The sequence below is a fragment of the Marmota flaviventris genome, chromosome 14 (assembly GCF_047511675.1).
Source record: "Marmota flaviventris isolate mMarFla1 chromosome 14, mMarFla1.hap1, whole genome shotgun sequence".
NCBI lineage: Eukaryota > Metazoa > Chordata > Mammalia > Rodentia > Sciuridae > Marmota > Marmota flaviventris.
The window spans coordinates 24,452,489-24,468,364 of NC_092511.1; the positions used below are offsets into that span (position 1 = coordinate 24,452,489).

A 15,876-nucleotide genomic window follows, 5' to 3' on the forward strand; every position below is an offset into this window, starting at 1 on the left:
GTGTTTCTCAGTTGTTTAATCTTTAACACCAGGGAAATGAGGACCTAATTCTGATTTTCAAGACCCGCGTCAGTATCAGCTTCTGCTGTGTGCCTCTTGATTGACAGCATCACACGACAGGAGCTTGTACAAAAGAGAGAGGTCATATGGCAAGAGAGAAAGGAAGAGATCAGTAAAGAAGTAGGCTCATTATTTCATAACAACCCACTCTTCTGGGAACTAATACACTCCAGTGAGTCTTAATCCACTCCTCCAGACCAGCTTTAATCCCTTCACAAGAGTGGTCACCACCCAATCAACCTCCATTAGACCCCATCCTTTAAAAGTTCCACCACCTTTAATACAATTACATTGGGGAATCAAGATCCTAGCACAGGAACCTAATGGGAACAAACCATCTCTAAACCACAGATGACCTTGGAAGACATTATGTTAAGTGAAATAAGCCAGACACAGAAAGATAAATGATCTTGAAACCACAAGATCTAACTCATACATAGACTCTAAAGAAGTTGAACTCATAGCAGCAGACAGTAAAAAGGAGAATACTAGGGACTGAAAGGAAATATCAAAAGAGATCGAATTTTAGACAGGTGCAATAAATTCAAGAGATCTGCTGCATAACGGAGTGACTCCAGTTAGTAACAAAATGTATCACCCACTTGAAAATTGCTGTGAGATTTTCAGTGCTCTCACCACACAAAAAACATAATAAAGCAAGTGAGGGAATGCATATGTCAATTGGTTTGATGAAGCCCTTCCATAATGTGTGTGTGTGTGTGTATGTATATATATATATTGAAACATCATGCTGTAGGCCATGGATATGTAATTTTTTGGTCAATTTTTTAAAATTCCATTTTGAAAAGGAAATAGTGATAAATGTTAAACAACCACTAGTTCTAGCAAGTCTTGGGACGCTCTGGGCAGACACTGTGACTGCCTTGAGGAAGAAGTTCCCGGTTAAGTCACTGGTTCTGCTTCCCGGGAGGAGTTTTCTTGTTTGTCATTGGCTGTGGCCCCTGAATCTGCTTTGTGGGAGGTTCTTCCTTTTCTGTTCTCTTCTTTGCTTCTTCTAAAGAAGTATGTCTTGCTCTTCCGGGGACTGGACAAATTCTACAGCCTGCTTCTCCTGCATGTGGCCTTTTAGGAGCCCAAGAATTGTTTTAAGTCTCAAAATAAACCCTTAAGTTTCAAAGGTTAGATTCTAGGGCAGTATAATTTTCTCAGAAACCAATACATCCATGCACTGCATCAATACCCAGACTTCTTTCATAATTATAGTTCTCAGACCTGCCCTTCTTTGTTCTTCCTTACTCCCCCTCTTCCAAATAAATAAAAAACTAGTTACCTTGAGGCTATCAACCTTGAACGGAATGGCCATGTGGGGGACCTGATCTGTGCCCGTCCTTTCAGGGCTTTCTTGATCTTATTTCCTACTCTTTGTGGGTCTAGAAGCAGTTGGAGTTTTTTAACCTTCAATACCCCAAATCTCTAGTTTCTCTTTATTCCTTTTATTTCTGGTTACACCAGTCGATTATTTCTCGATCTCATCTCTTTCTTGTAATACCTTCTCAGATGCAGCAAATAGAATCCAACATTCACTCCCTCCACCCACCAAGCTGCTGAGTAGACCATGGTCCATAGAACCACAGTCAGCCCAAGTTATTATACGAAGCAGTTTTACATTTTGCCACTATTTTATATTTTAGCATCTTCCCAGCACTTAGTAATGGCACTGCTTGACACTCAACTACCAATAATAATAAACAGTTTAGGGTTTTGTTACAGCAGCACCTGGTCAACTTCTATACAGTAGGCTAAACTATGCGGTGGCAAAATTAAACCCCCACATCTTCATGTGTCTATACATAAAAGTTTTGTGTTTTTGTTTTTTTTTCTTGTTCATGTCAAAGTCCAGTAGGGTCACACAGCACTCCTCTAAGTGATGATTCAGGATTTTTTTTCAAACTGTGTATCTGCCATTTTCAGCATATATGGTATCCTGTTGACAATGCAGGGTAGAGGATGAGAAGGCACATTCATCCTTAGGCGTCTCAGTCTGGAAATGAGGTAGCACTTCTGCTCATGCTCCCTTGGCAGGAGCTCGTCATGACCCCCATACTGACTCAGGGGCCCTGGAAATGATACTTTACCTGAGATTCTAAAAAGAGGAAATGAATTTGGGATTATTTACCCAGTTTCTGCCAAATATAAAACCCCATTGTAACATAACAAGTTAGGTACAACATATTCAGTAACAAAATTTCAGAATGCCTTGTTCCCAAGTTAAATAAGTAAACACAGAGTGAGTCTGTTCAGCCAGCCAACCAGAAAATTCCAGGCTTCAAGCAGTATAATCCAAACCTTTCCTGTCCCTGCAGCAGTTTTGCAGATGGTAGTTGTCTTCTCCGGCTTAAAAATGATGGGAAAATCATGGCACTTGCAGGTAAACGGATGGAGTTGGAGAATATCATGCTAAGTGAAGTAAGCCAGTCCCCAAAAAACCAAAGGCCAAATGTTTTCTTTGATATGTGGATGCTGGTCCATAATGGGAATGTGGGGGGAGCATGGGAGGAATGGAGGAACTTTAGGTAGGGCAAAGGGACTCTACTTTGTGTACAATCAGAGACATGAAAAATTGTGCTCTATGTGTGTACTATGAATTGAAATGCATTCTGATGTATAACAAATTGGAATCAATAAATATTTTTTTTTCTAAAATGATGGGGATTTTGAGAACAAGAAGGTGCAGAGGACAGAAACCAATCAAACTCTATCCAAATTCATGTTATCATAGAATGTTGTTAAAGAGTCTTTCTATAGTTTGAAAATGTGACCCACTTGGCTTTAAGATAATATCCTTTTTCTTGTTGCACATCTTGAATGAGCAGGTTACTTTTTCAAAGGTACACACCTATTTTGAAATATATTCCAGTTATTATTGCTGCTTAACAAACCATCACAAAACTTAGTGGCTACAGAAGTATACTTATTTTGCTCATAAATCTGAAATTCGGGGCGGGCAATGCTTCATGAGCACAGATTCCAGTGGATCTATAGTGTGCAAGGGCTCTGCGAGATTTATGGCAAGTACAAGGAGTGTGACAATGACAACTGAGTGCTAGGAGCACTGACAGCCTCAAAGGCCATCCTGCTCAGATCAAAACTTGTCTTAGTGCAGAAAGTTGGTAATGACTTTCTAATGACACTATCAACCAAAAACCCTATCATATGCTTTCTCATTCATGTTCTTTCTGTACATTAGCCAACCACTGAAAATGAATGACATAGAAGGAAAGGGAAAGATAGGACAGCCCATAATTATTCTTCCTTTCTACCTTCTTTACTTATCAGGAACTCCCAGGTGGAAAATATCAGCAGAATGTGCACAATATTATGAAGTCAAATAAGGACTGGGAATTGGCTCAGCAGTAGTGCTTACCTAGCATGAGCAAGATCCTGAGTTCAATCTCCAGTAGCACAAAAAAAAGGAGGAAGAGGAGGAGGAGAAGGAGAGAAATAAGACAATTGAGTTAGGTTTGCATATCATTTTACACTGTACTAGTAAAAATTAAATGCATATGCATGTAGGAGCTACAAAATAAGAACTGTATAATTTTGGTGATTCCATACATGTTAAATGCTCTTATGTTTGCATTTAAAACAGGCATTATACAATTTTTTAAAAGGAAGGGTAAAATTCATGGTAACAATTTAAGGGGTTTTTAAATTATTTTTCAAAGACATTAAGTATCAAATTAAAATCATTATGATATGTCCAGAGAGATACTGTGGAAGAAAAGAAAAAGGTTGTTTTTGTGTGTCTTTAGTAATATTTTTCTCTACATTTTAACGTACTTTGCATTTTTATTTTGCACTGGGTCCCACCAGTTTAGCTAGCTCTAACTTATAATTAATTTCCTAACAACTGTTTCTCATGCCCTCTTCTTTAAAAAAAAAAAAATGTCTTCTAATTCTTTTTTTTTAAGAGAGAGAAGAGAGAAGAGAGAGAGAGAATTTTTTTAATATTTATTTTTCAGTTTTCAGTGGATACAACATCTTTATTTTATGTGGTGCTGAGAATCGAACCCAGCGCCCCGGGCATGCCAGGCGAGCTCTTGAGCCACATCCCCAGCCCTCATGCCCTCTTCTTTTTTACAGAAACTAATTTTCATTCACTTTCCTTTTCCAAGAGACTGTGCATCAGAGGTTGTGATCTCCAGTCTCAGTTCCAGCCTCAGGGAATGGTACATCCCTGGTTGAAACCAATTATCTGGTCCCTTCCCTATTGCTCCCCTTCTAGTGTGACGTATCCCTGAAGGATATGGAATAACAAACCGCAGGGAGAAAGGAGGACAATGGGTCCTGGGTGGAGAAGGCAAACAGTGAGTGTGGGCTCTGGACTTTCATCCCAGTAACAATGGGTTTTGAACTTTTACAACTATTTTCCTGATTCAGACTTTGAACCTGTACAACTAGTTTCCTGATGGCCCAACTGGCATGCTCTGAGTCTCTGATGATTAAGTCATACTAAGCATTCTGCTATGATTAACTCTCATTAAAACCTATAAAAAAACAGACCACTCTTGTAACCAGTTGCCATGTTTTTTTTTCCCCTGAAAATGTGCCATTCCACTGCTGCTTAATACAGACAGCTTGCTGATCCACGGAGGTCTGCTCCCATTTGGGTTACTTTTGCTTACAATCCCCCTTTCCTATTATTCTTTTACTCCAACAGCATTTATCGCCGTCTGTACATTTCACTCGTGTGTTTCTTTTCTATCTCTTCCCTCTAGAGTATAAGCTCCACAACTTCTGTCTGTTTTCACCAGCACATAGAAGACACTCAAGCACATGAAGAGTGTACAAATGAATTAATTCTTCTTGCCAGTGTTTGCTTTGTAAAACAGGGGAGGGGAGGGGATAGGTATGCTATATGGTTTCTAGGAATCATTGTATTAACTGAGAAAAAGAAAATGCAAGAGAAGTGACAGTCACTCTGTTTCCACTGGATATTGCCTTACTGCATTGGGACCTACACCTACAATTGCCTTTACACACACACACACACACACACACACACACATCTATATTTTTTTTTAGTTGTAGATGGACACAATACATTTATTTTCTTTCTGATGTAATTGTAATCAGTAATTTTTTATTTATTCTAATATGTTATACATGACAGCAGAATGCATTACAACTCATAGTACACATACAGAGTACAATTTTTCATATCTCTGGTTGCACACACAGTAGAGTTACACTATTCGTGTCTTCATACATGTACTTAGGGTAATGATGTCCATCTCATTCCACTGTCTTTCCTACCCCCATCTCCTCTCCCTTCCCCTCCCATCCCTTTGTCCTATATAGTGTTCCTCTAATCCTCCCATGCTCTACCCCACAACCCCATCATGAATCAACATCCTTATATCAGAGAAAACATTTCGCATTTGGTTTTTTGGGATTGGATAACTTCACTTATCATCACAATACCTTTATTATTTTTTTAAAGAGAGAGAGAATTTTTTAATATTTATTTTTTAGTTTTTGGTGGACACAGCATCTTTATTTTTTATGTGGTGCTGAGGATCGAATCCAGCACCCTGCACATGCCAGGCGAGCACGCTACCACTTGAGCCACATCCCCAGCCCCCCCCTTTATTATTTTTAAAAATTTATTTTTATGTGGTGCTGAGGATTGAACCCAGTGCTTCATACATTCTAGGCAAGCACTCCACCACTAACCCACAAACCCAGCCCTGCAATTGCCTTTTATAACCACAAAAAGAGCCAACAAAATTTTTTATCTGTTATGATTTTTTTGTTGTTGTTTTTGATTCTGGGGATTGAACTCAAGGGCACTCAACCCCTAAGCCACATCCCCAACCCTATTCTGTATTTTATTTAGAGACAGGGTCTCACTGAGCTGCTTAGCTTCTCACTGTTGCTGAGGTTGGCTTTGAACTCGCAATCCTCCTGCCTCAGCCTCCTGAGCTGCTGGAATTACAGACATGTGCTACCACACGCAGAGCCAGTTATGAATTTTTTCATGTTGCATTTTATAGAAATTTGAAGGTGGTGGTTGAAGCAAATAAGAATATAAGATTGTTTTCTCTTTTTTTTCCACATTATAAAATCCTGTGATAGATAGCTGAGGTTGGCATATCAGTTCCATCAAGGATCCAACCTCCTACCTCTCTATGATCAGCCACCCTGAATCCTAGTGTTCTATCTCATGCCCACAAAATAGTTGCTATATTTCCAAACATCACATCCATAGTCCAAGAAAGAGGAAGTGGGGACAATGAAGGGGAAACTTACGTGCCAGTGGTCTACCCTTCTTATTAGGAAAACAATAGACTTCCTAGATTTTATATCAGTATAATAGTGCATATTTTTTTTGTTGCCAGAACTGGGACAGATTGGCTATCACTGGAGGCAAGGATATCTGTAGAGGTGAACGTTTCTAGCTACCATTGCCAGCCCAGGCATGGGATGGCTTCTCTCTCAAAGCCTCCAGAAGAAAACAATCCTCTTAACCCCCTGGTTTCAGATTTCTGGTCTCCTGGACTGTGAAGAAAATGATTCTGCTGTTTTAAGCCACTTGGTTTGTGGTACTTGTTATGGCAGCACTGGGAAACTAACACAGTAGGGAAAGAGGTGGGAGAGAGTAGAGAGAGTACCATCTCTCTCTAGAGATGCCATCTCGCGGTGCTTACTAGAGATGGCAAGAAGGCCTTCAGGTGAGGCTGCATTATCTCCAAAGGAAAAGGGAAATAAATTCTAATAAAAGAAATAAGTTATTGATATACTGACCCTGGCCAACTTCTGCCTCACTTTCTTTCCTGTGTAAGTAAAGCATGAAAGAGATTGGTATGGTAAGATGGGATGTTTGTTTGAGCCACATGGTTATAAGGGTTGGAGGCTACAGACCACACTTTGGAGAGCAGGTAAGAGTAGACTGAATGAGGCCAGAGAAACAGGACAAGGGGCAGCAGGACATGGAGATGCAAAGGCAGCCCATGAGCACTGCAGCTTGACTGAAAGAGTTATTTGTTCCCAAGAAAGAAAATCCTTTTTATTAAGTCTAGAAAAAGTCAAAGTAGAATGCATAATTTAGGGCTTGATATAAAATTCAATGTAATTTAAAAATACATAATATTTTCAAGTGGCTCAAAAATAAATAAATAAATAAAGTGCAAAGAAAATTACTAACAATAATAAATAAATAAATAAATAGAAATTATCATCCTTCTACCCTATTTCTCATCTGTCAGCTACCAATCAGCCCTCACTGTTGCTGGAAGCTGCTGTTATTAATTTCCTGTGGATCCTTCTGTTGAGAAGAGCAAATGCAAATATACTATAGTCTTCTTCTTCCTGCAGTGTACAAATAAACACATACGATTCATGCACTGTTTCTTTTCCCATTTAACAATGTATCTTGGTGACACTTCCATAATAATGCAAAGAGAGTTTTGGTATTCCTTTTTTGCAGCTGCCAAAATGCATTCTGCTGAATAATTAATTTCCAATCCTTTGTTCACATGCCATTTCACATGGGTACAAGTAAACCTGTACAAATGAACATTAGAAATAGACTCTCCAGGAACTTTTTATATATTAGGAAAATTGATCTTCTGTGATATGAGTTGTGACAATTTTTCCAAGTTTATTTGTTTCTGAGCTTTACTTTGGTGGGTTTTGCTTGCATTTAAATTAATAATTAAATTTAGCAACATTTTATGGCTTCTAGATTTCTAAGCATAATCAGAAACACAGTCTTCACTCCAAAGTTATAAAGCAATTTCCTCAAGATTTATTTTTACATTACTGGCTTCATTTTTTTATGTTTAGATCTTTAGTTCATTTTCAATTTATCCTACTGTAGTTTGAAGTGTGGATCCAGCTTTACTTTTTTTTCCTAGATGACTCTCTATTTGAGCCAAAACCATAAGTATTAATATTAATCCACCTCCCCACTCCCACTGAGATATCAACCAAATTCCTCCTTTAGGATTCTATTCCTTTTTTTTTTTTTTTGTACTGGGGATTGAACCCAGGGTGCTTTACCACTGAGTTACATCCCTCACCCTTCTTATTCTTTATTTTGAGACAGGGTCTCACTAAATTGCCCAGGCTGGCCTCAAACTGGAATCCTCCTCTTTCAGTCTCCAGAGTCACTGGGATTACAAGCATGCACCACCATGCCAGGTATGGAACTCTATACCACTGAGCTATCTTCCTCTTTCACACACCATGATCAAATGCTTAAAGTTGTTAATGCTTCATGCTGCAATATCTGATAAGATTAACCCTTCTCCTTTGCTCTTCTCTACCACAATTTCCTGGCTATTCTTATGTAATTTGTCATATTAACTTTAGAATAAATTTTGTCATTTAAGGGGAAAAAAGTATTAACATTTTCAATGAGACCATGTAAAGTAATTTGCATATTTATTTATGAACAATGCTGCTTTGAACATTCATGTATGGTTTTTTGTATGGAGATGTTTTCATTTGCTTGGGTAAAATAACTTGGGAAGGAAATGCTGGACATTTGTTTTATTCTAAAAGTTTTATAGTTATACCTTATATTTAGGTGTGTGATTCACTTTGACTTCTTTCATATGGATGGTGTGACTTAGAGTCCAAAATCATACTTTTGCAGATGACATCCAGTTTTGAAAATACTTTTTATTGAAAAACTATTATTCCCCCCCTTTGGATAATTTTTCCCTTTTGCAAAGCCAGTTGAATGATGAAAGTTAGAGTTTACTTCTAGTCTCTGAATTCTGTTACACTGATTTTTATCTTTTTTTATGAAAGTACCATATTGTCTTGATGACTATAGCTTTTCAGTAAGTTTTGAAATTCCAAGTGTGAGTACTCCAATTGTGGTATTCTTCTCAAGACTGATCGGCCATTCTAGGTCCCTTGAATTTCCAAATACATTTTTTTAAGTCAGGTTGTAAGTTTCTTGAATCTTAATAGAGACTGTGGTGAATCCATAGATAAACTTAGGAAGTGCTGACATTTTAACATATTGTCTTCTAATCCATGAACATGGGATGTCTTTCCGTTTATTCAGATTTTTCATTTCTTTCAATAATGTTTTGTAGTTTTCAGTATACAAGTCTTAAATTTCTTGTCAAAATTATTCCTAAATAGTTTAAACTTTTCAATGTCATTACAAATAAAATTTTGTATGATTTCATTTTCAGACTGTTTATTGCTAATATACTGAAATGCAATTAACCTATTTTATTGATCTTATATCCCTCAACCTTGCTGAAATCATTATTGGCTGTAATAGGTCTTTTGTGAATTCCTTGAGATTTTCTATATACAAGATCATAACATTTGCAAACAGAGACAGTTTTACTTCTTCCTTTTTAATATGGATGTCTTATTTATTTATTTATTTATTTTGCTTCATTGCCCCTGGCTAGAACATCTAGTACAATGTTTAATAGAAGTTGTGAGAGTGGGCATCTTTTTACCATTCCTGATGTTAGAGGGAAGGTATGCACTCTTTTACCATTAAGTATGGCATTATCTATAGGTAATTCATAGATTCCCTTTGTCAGTTTGAATAATTATCCTTCTACTCATAATTTGTTAAGTATCTTTACCCTGAGAAGCACTGAATTTTTGCCAAAGTCTCTTTCTGCAACTATGAAAATGACATGTGAATTTTTTTCTATTAATTTGTTGTGTTACATTAGTTGATTTTCAAATAATAAACCTATCTTTGTGTTCATGAGATAAATCCCACTTGGTTATGATGCATAATTCTCTTTATATGCTGATATACTTGGTTTGTTAGTATATTTTAGGATTATTTTTGCCTTTATATTAATAAGAAATACTGATCTATAGTTTTACTGTTGATATGTTTAGATTTGGTATCAGGATAATACTGGCCTCAGAGGATATGAGCTGGGAAGTGTTCTGTCCTCTTCTGCTTTCTGGAACATTTTGATATTTGGATTGGCTGCTGTACTTTTGCTTATTCCTTTATTTTTAATGATTCTGAAATAATTTCTTTTAAAATGTCTCATAAGAATATAGTTAGGCTTTGTTGTATGATACCAAATAACAACTCTTTGTTAATAATTAAATAAAGGTTTAAAACTATTATGAACAAGTTGTGCAACAACATAATTTTGAACATTCAATTGTGGCATGGATTTTCTATATATCATTGTATATATCTGAGATAATTAATTTAAAATGAGAAAAGGTTTATTTTTGGCTCACAATTTCAGAAGGTTGCAGTCCTTGATCAGTTGGTTCCATTATTTTGGGGCCTGTGGTGAGTCAGTATGTCATGATAGGAGCACATGGCAAAGGAAATTGCTCACTTTATGGGCAGCTGGGAAGCAAAGAGAAATAGAAAGAGAGGGGGGTCGGGGTCCCATCCCCTTCAAGGACACACCCCCAATGGCCTTACTTCCCCAAGGTCCCAAATTCTAGAATCCACCACCTCAAAACAGTGAGACTAGCAACCAAGCCTGTAATACAGGCATTTGGGGGGATACTTATCTAAACTATAGCAGTCACATAAAACACTGATTTGGGGAAAGCAGATAAAGATAGGCTCATAATGTTTCATACATACATTTCTGCCATGAACTAGATTAGGCCACACAAACATAGAAGTGACCCCAGTGGACACTGAGGCTGAAGAATCTTGCATAAAAAGTTGAACCTGCTCCTGCGGTTGAGCTACATAGGAACAAAATAGAGAAAAGGGAAGAGTTGACACATTTACATTTGTGGTAATCCTTCTTTATACCAGAGCATTTCATGTTAAGTATTTTCCCAGTAGTAATCACCATCCCTGTTTTACCGATGAGAGAATTAAGATTCAGATAATTTTCTAACACTCACTAGACCCCCAGCGCCAGTCTTACTTGAGAGCTTGTTAGAATGTAAACCCTCAGGCCTCAGCTTAGGCCTAGTAAATCAGAGTCTGCATTTAACAAGATCCCCAGGTGATATGTATATGCACTAAAACTTAAGAATCACTAGTCAATTTTCAAAGGCCACAAACATAAATAGCAGAAGCCAACTCCAAAGCCTGTGATCCTTGTTTTACTGCTGTTGCAGGGGCAGATTACTTGATAGTCATAGATTAAACTTGTAGCTATGACTCAGTAGAGGAGTTCACATAAAAACACAGGTCTCAATTTTCTCATCAGTTGCAGAGGTAAATTACCATCACAAAACTTGATTCTGTCTCTTAGAATAAATAAGGATCTTTGAACAGCTAGAATAACAAATTCTAAAGCAATAAAATTTGTTATGTTGAATGCTGTTTGAAATTAAAAAGCCATTGTAAGTCCAAAATCTCTTCTGTATAAAATTTATATTTGTTGCAATGAGATAAAAGCTTCTGAATGATCTGGTAGCTTTGTACACACTGTATGTCCAACCAAGCTTCTATGCCATTCAGACTGGAAAGAGAAAATTCTATTGTGCCAATCACTAAACTTCAATGAGGATAACAAAGGAAAAGTTTTTCATGGGAGGTTAGAGTAACTCTTGGAGAACTGGGCATAGGCCTTTAAATGTGAGTGAAAATTATAACAGATTTAATTCACACTGATTTCAAGTTTAGAACGAAAATTAAATTCTCACAAAATCCAATTGTCCTTCTTTTTACCTCTCGTCTCAGACTATTCTCTGTTGACTTTTATTTTTTACTTGTAACATTTGAGGAAATATTTGCTTAAAAAAAGGTGATGCTCTTTTCATCTAGATCTGGGCTCTGAGATGGGCCAGCTTGTCCTGCTCTGCAGGCTTTAAAGAACATTTAAAAGAATAAAACCATAAAACAACTCAATATTATATCAATAAGATCTCCTAACTTGAGAAGGCTGGATCATCCATCTCAGAGAATGCTGCATACTGTACTTTTCATGCTTCCTCTGGAATTTTAGAACTGAGGACCACTTTAGAATAAGGTTCATAGGTAATTAATGAAGTTCCATTAGTTTAATTGTAAAAATTAGCCCTGATTTTTGTTTATTTAGTTCCTTTAGTAAAACCATAGCTGCTTTTAAAGCTTCAGTTTTATGAGTACACATTGTGCTCATTGATGCTATGGGGTCTTTTGCATCCTTTCCCAGCTGGCAAAGTCTCTACAATGACATCTTAGGGAGAAAGGGGGGAAGAGTGGGGAGAGAAGTATCACTTTTATTTCTATGGAAGTCTAACCCTTTAAATTAGTTCTTGCCCTGGCCTAGGGTACCATTGTGGGGGTAAGGTGAGAAGTGAACAGAGAAGCAGGTAAAGATGATTAACAGGAAAAAAAAAAGTTTAATAGCTCTTAAGCAAAACATCTGGGCAATAATACCATTGTCACTAACTATGCTTTGTACAAGTCCTAATACCTACTTAAGGCTCATCTGTAAAATAGGATTTTGCAGAATTAAACAAGTTAATAAATACAAAGCACACGACACTTAGCAAGCTTGTAACACATGCTACAGGTTTGGTTATTATTGTTATGAGCCAATTTAAGTCCCTCCTGAAAAAGGAAACCTGAAGTTTAAAGGCAAAACGAAAACTGAAAACCCAAATAGAAGAACTTCCTCTTGGAATCTGACTCTCCTATAAGTGTTGAAGCCCCAATCCACTCCTTTCCCTAATAGAGTATAGGCCATCTAGAGAAGGACAAGTCTGACTGTCACAGAGAGGAACTTACCTGAACCAAGGTCAGTGCCCACTATGGGGCAGTTCAGAATATGAAAGGAGCAGCTGTGCGCTCCCCTCCTAGCTTCCTGTTTCACTCTTCTTATCTCTTTCATGGTGACTGGACACTGCAGCCTGGCTTGGCCAGGGCATTGCAGTTGCAGTCTTGTGGAAATGTGGCTAAGGACGTAGGAAAAGAAGCTGGACAATCAATCTCCTGACTACCTCTATCCAAACCCATACATCAAAAGGAGAACCTCTCTCATTCACACTCCAAAACAAGACACAGAGCAGAAGGAGCAAGGAACGGGGAGCTGGAATAGGCTCACATGCTACTGTGAACTCCATCTGCACTCCAACCTGTCAGCCCTGGTTATTCTCTGAATGTGGATCATGTGGCCAGATGTGACTCTTCTAACCCCTCAAGTTAAATATTACAGTCCCTCTTTCACAGAGGAACAGATGTTCATAGAGTCTAACACTCTATCCAACATCACACAGCTAATCAGAGTCAACCCAGAGATTGGAACACAGGTCTGCCTGGCATCTCACAAACTCATCAGAATGCTGTGTTTTTGTATACTGAGTGCTTTCATTTGTGTGAGTTTGGGATTTAGTTTGGTCGGGTGATTTTTGTTTGGTTCTTGTTATCCCCTAAAAACTGTTAACATAAGTCATAGTTATTAAATACAATGCAATTCCTTCTAAAGACTTTGGACAAAATATTTTAACTGACATTAATATTAAATCTTCCCTGGAAAGTCTCCAGATTTCAATAGTTATTTCTTCATTACAGTAAGAAATTTAAAGAATTCAAGGAAGTAGGAGTTCTCACCCTGCTGGGTTCTGTTCTGCCAATGTCTGGTGTTTCTCTGAAACAGTTGACTAACTTCTCCTTGGGGCATTTATATAGCATGAATCCAAGAATCAAGCAGTCTAGAAATGATCATTAGGCCTTCTCAGGCAGGGCAGCAGGAAAGGCTTTGGGCATCTCCAAGAGTCTGCAGGCAGGACACCCATTTACAGATGTCAGATATCTCTCTGTATGATTTACTTTTTATCTATCCTGGTTCTATGAAATTACAACTTCTTCACCCAACTTGTGCCAAACAGCAGGGAACAAGTTGCCACACCTTTTAAAGGCTCTCAGAATTTCATGTGGTCTAAATGACGAAAACAAAAGATGTAGGTTCAAAGCGAATAGTGTTTGCTTTGTTGAGCAATCTAAAGTGTTTTGACATACAAAATGCCTTCCATCTGCTAAGGACATCAATTTGAGGTTAGTTTTGTGCTTTTTAAACAACATGTTACACTACTATTGTGTTAGTTAGGTTTTTGTCACTGTGACCAAAATACCTACCAAGAACAACTTAGAGGAGCAAAAGTTGATTTGGGCTCATCATTTCAGAAGCACAGTCTATGGTCATCAGATCCCATGTTACCATGTCATTATTGTTACTAAAGCTCTGTAGTATAATTTAAGGTCTGGTATTGGAATGACTCCTGCTTCACTTTTCTAGCTGGGGATTGCTTTGGCTATTCTGGGCCTCTTATTTTTACAAATAATTTTCATGGCTGCTTTTTCCTATTTCTATGAAGAACATCATTAGAATTTTTATAGGAATTATATTAAATCTACATAGCACTTTTGATAGTATGGCCATTTTGACAATATTAATTCTGCCTAACCAAGAACATGGGAGAGCTTTCCATCTTCTAAGGCCTTCTTCAATTTCTTTCTTTAGTGTTCTATAGTTTCATTGTAGAGGTCTTTCACCTCTTTTGTTTTGATTCCCAAATATTTTATTTTTTTTCAAGGCTATTGTGAATGGGATAATTTTCCTAATTTCTCTTTCAGTTGATTCATCACTGATATATTGGAATTCAATTGATTTATGGGTGTTATATTATATCCTGCTACTTTGCTGAATGTATTTATGAGTCCTATAACTTTTCTGGTGGCATTTTAGGGGCTTCTAAATATAGAATCACAATGAAATATTACTCAGTCACAAAGAAGAATGAAATTATGGCATTTTCTGATAAATGGATGGAATTGGAGACTATCATGCTAAGTGAAATAAGCCAATCTCCAAAAACCAAAGGCTGAATGATATGTCTGATATGTGGATGCTGACTTACAACAAGGGGAAGTGATTAGAAGTTCACTGGATTAGAGAAAGGGGAATGAAGGGAAGGGAGAGGTAATGGGAGTAGGAAAGACAGTAGAAATAATTGTTCATAAGTTTCCTCTGATCATATATAAATATACAACTAGTGTAACTCCATATCATGTGCAAGTATGTGAATGGAAAGTTATACTCCATGTATGTATAATATATCAAACTATATTCTACTGTCATGTATACCTATAAACAAATAAATATAGAATCATGTCATTGGCAAATAGAAATATTTGAGTTCTTCTTTTCCTATTCATATCCCTTTAATTGCTTTCTTTTGCCTAATTTCTCTGACTGGAGTTTTGAGGGCTATACTGAACAGAAGCGGTAAAAGAGAGCATTTGTCTTGTTCCAGTTTTTAGAGAGAATGCTTTCAATTTTTCTCCATTTCGAATGATGTTGGCCATGGCTTAACATATATAGCTTTCACAATGTTGAGGTACGTTCCCACTAGCCCTAGTTTTTCTAGTGGAGAAGTAACATCAATTTTTAGTCTTCCATCCCATGCAAAAGGCATATCACTCCATTTATTGAAGTTTTCTTTAATTTATGTGAGAAACATTTTGTAGTTTCCATTCTTCTCCTTGTTGTGATTTGAATGATACTAGAGCCACTGCTCGGATTCACCTCAACTCTGAAGTCTCCTCTATGTATCCCTAATGTTGCCTGTCTTCTGACATTCAACCTTCCCTCACAGGAAGGATCTGATGAGGTATGGAGAGTGCCTGTTGGATATCTTCTTCCTTAGGTACTAAATCCTCGTAGCATCCAGACCAAAGTCAAAACCCACAATGCTACAATTTACAAATAATTTCCCATTTTTGTTCAGAAGGAAGAGAGGAAAGAGCCAGAAAGACTAATAGAAGCTAATAGACTAATAAGCTAATAAAACTACTAATAGCAAGACTAATAGAATTATATGCTTGTTGGCACATTTCGGATGATTTAGTTTCCAATCACTTTTAAGAAAAAGACAATG

The 15,876-nt window shown here is 37.3% G+C and overlaps 1 long non-coding RNA gene across 1 annotated transcript; it reads right to left on the reverse strand.

The window, feature by feature from the left end:
• Window positions 1-10,238: 10,238 nt before the first annotated feature.
• On the reverse strand, window positions 10,239-12,809 carry LOC114091002 (uncharacterized). Its single transcript, XR_003582451.2, has 3 exons — window positions 12,728-12,809; window positions 10,637-10,743; window positions 10,239-10,390 (listed from the first exon to the last, which is right to left on the reverse strand). It is a non-coding gene; the product is annotated as an uncharacterized lncRNA (long non-coding RNA).
• Between the last annotated feature and the right edge of the window lie 3,067 nt (window positions 12,810-15,876).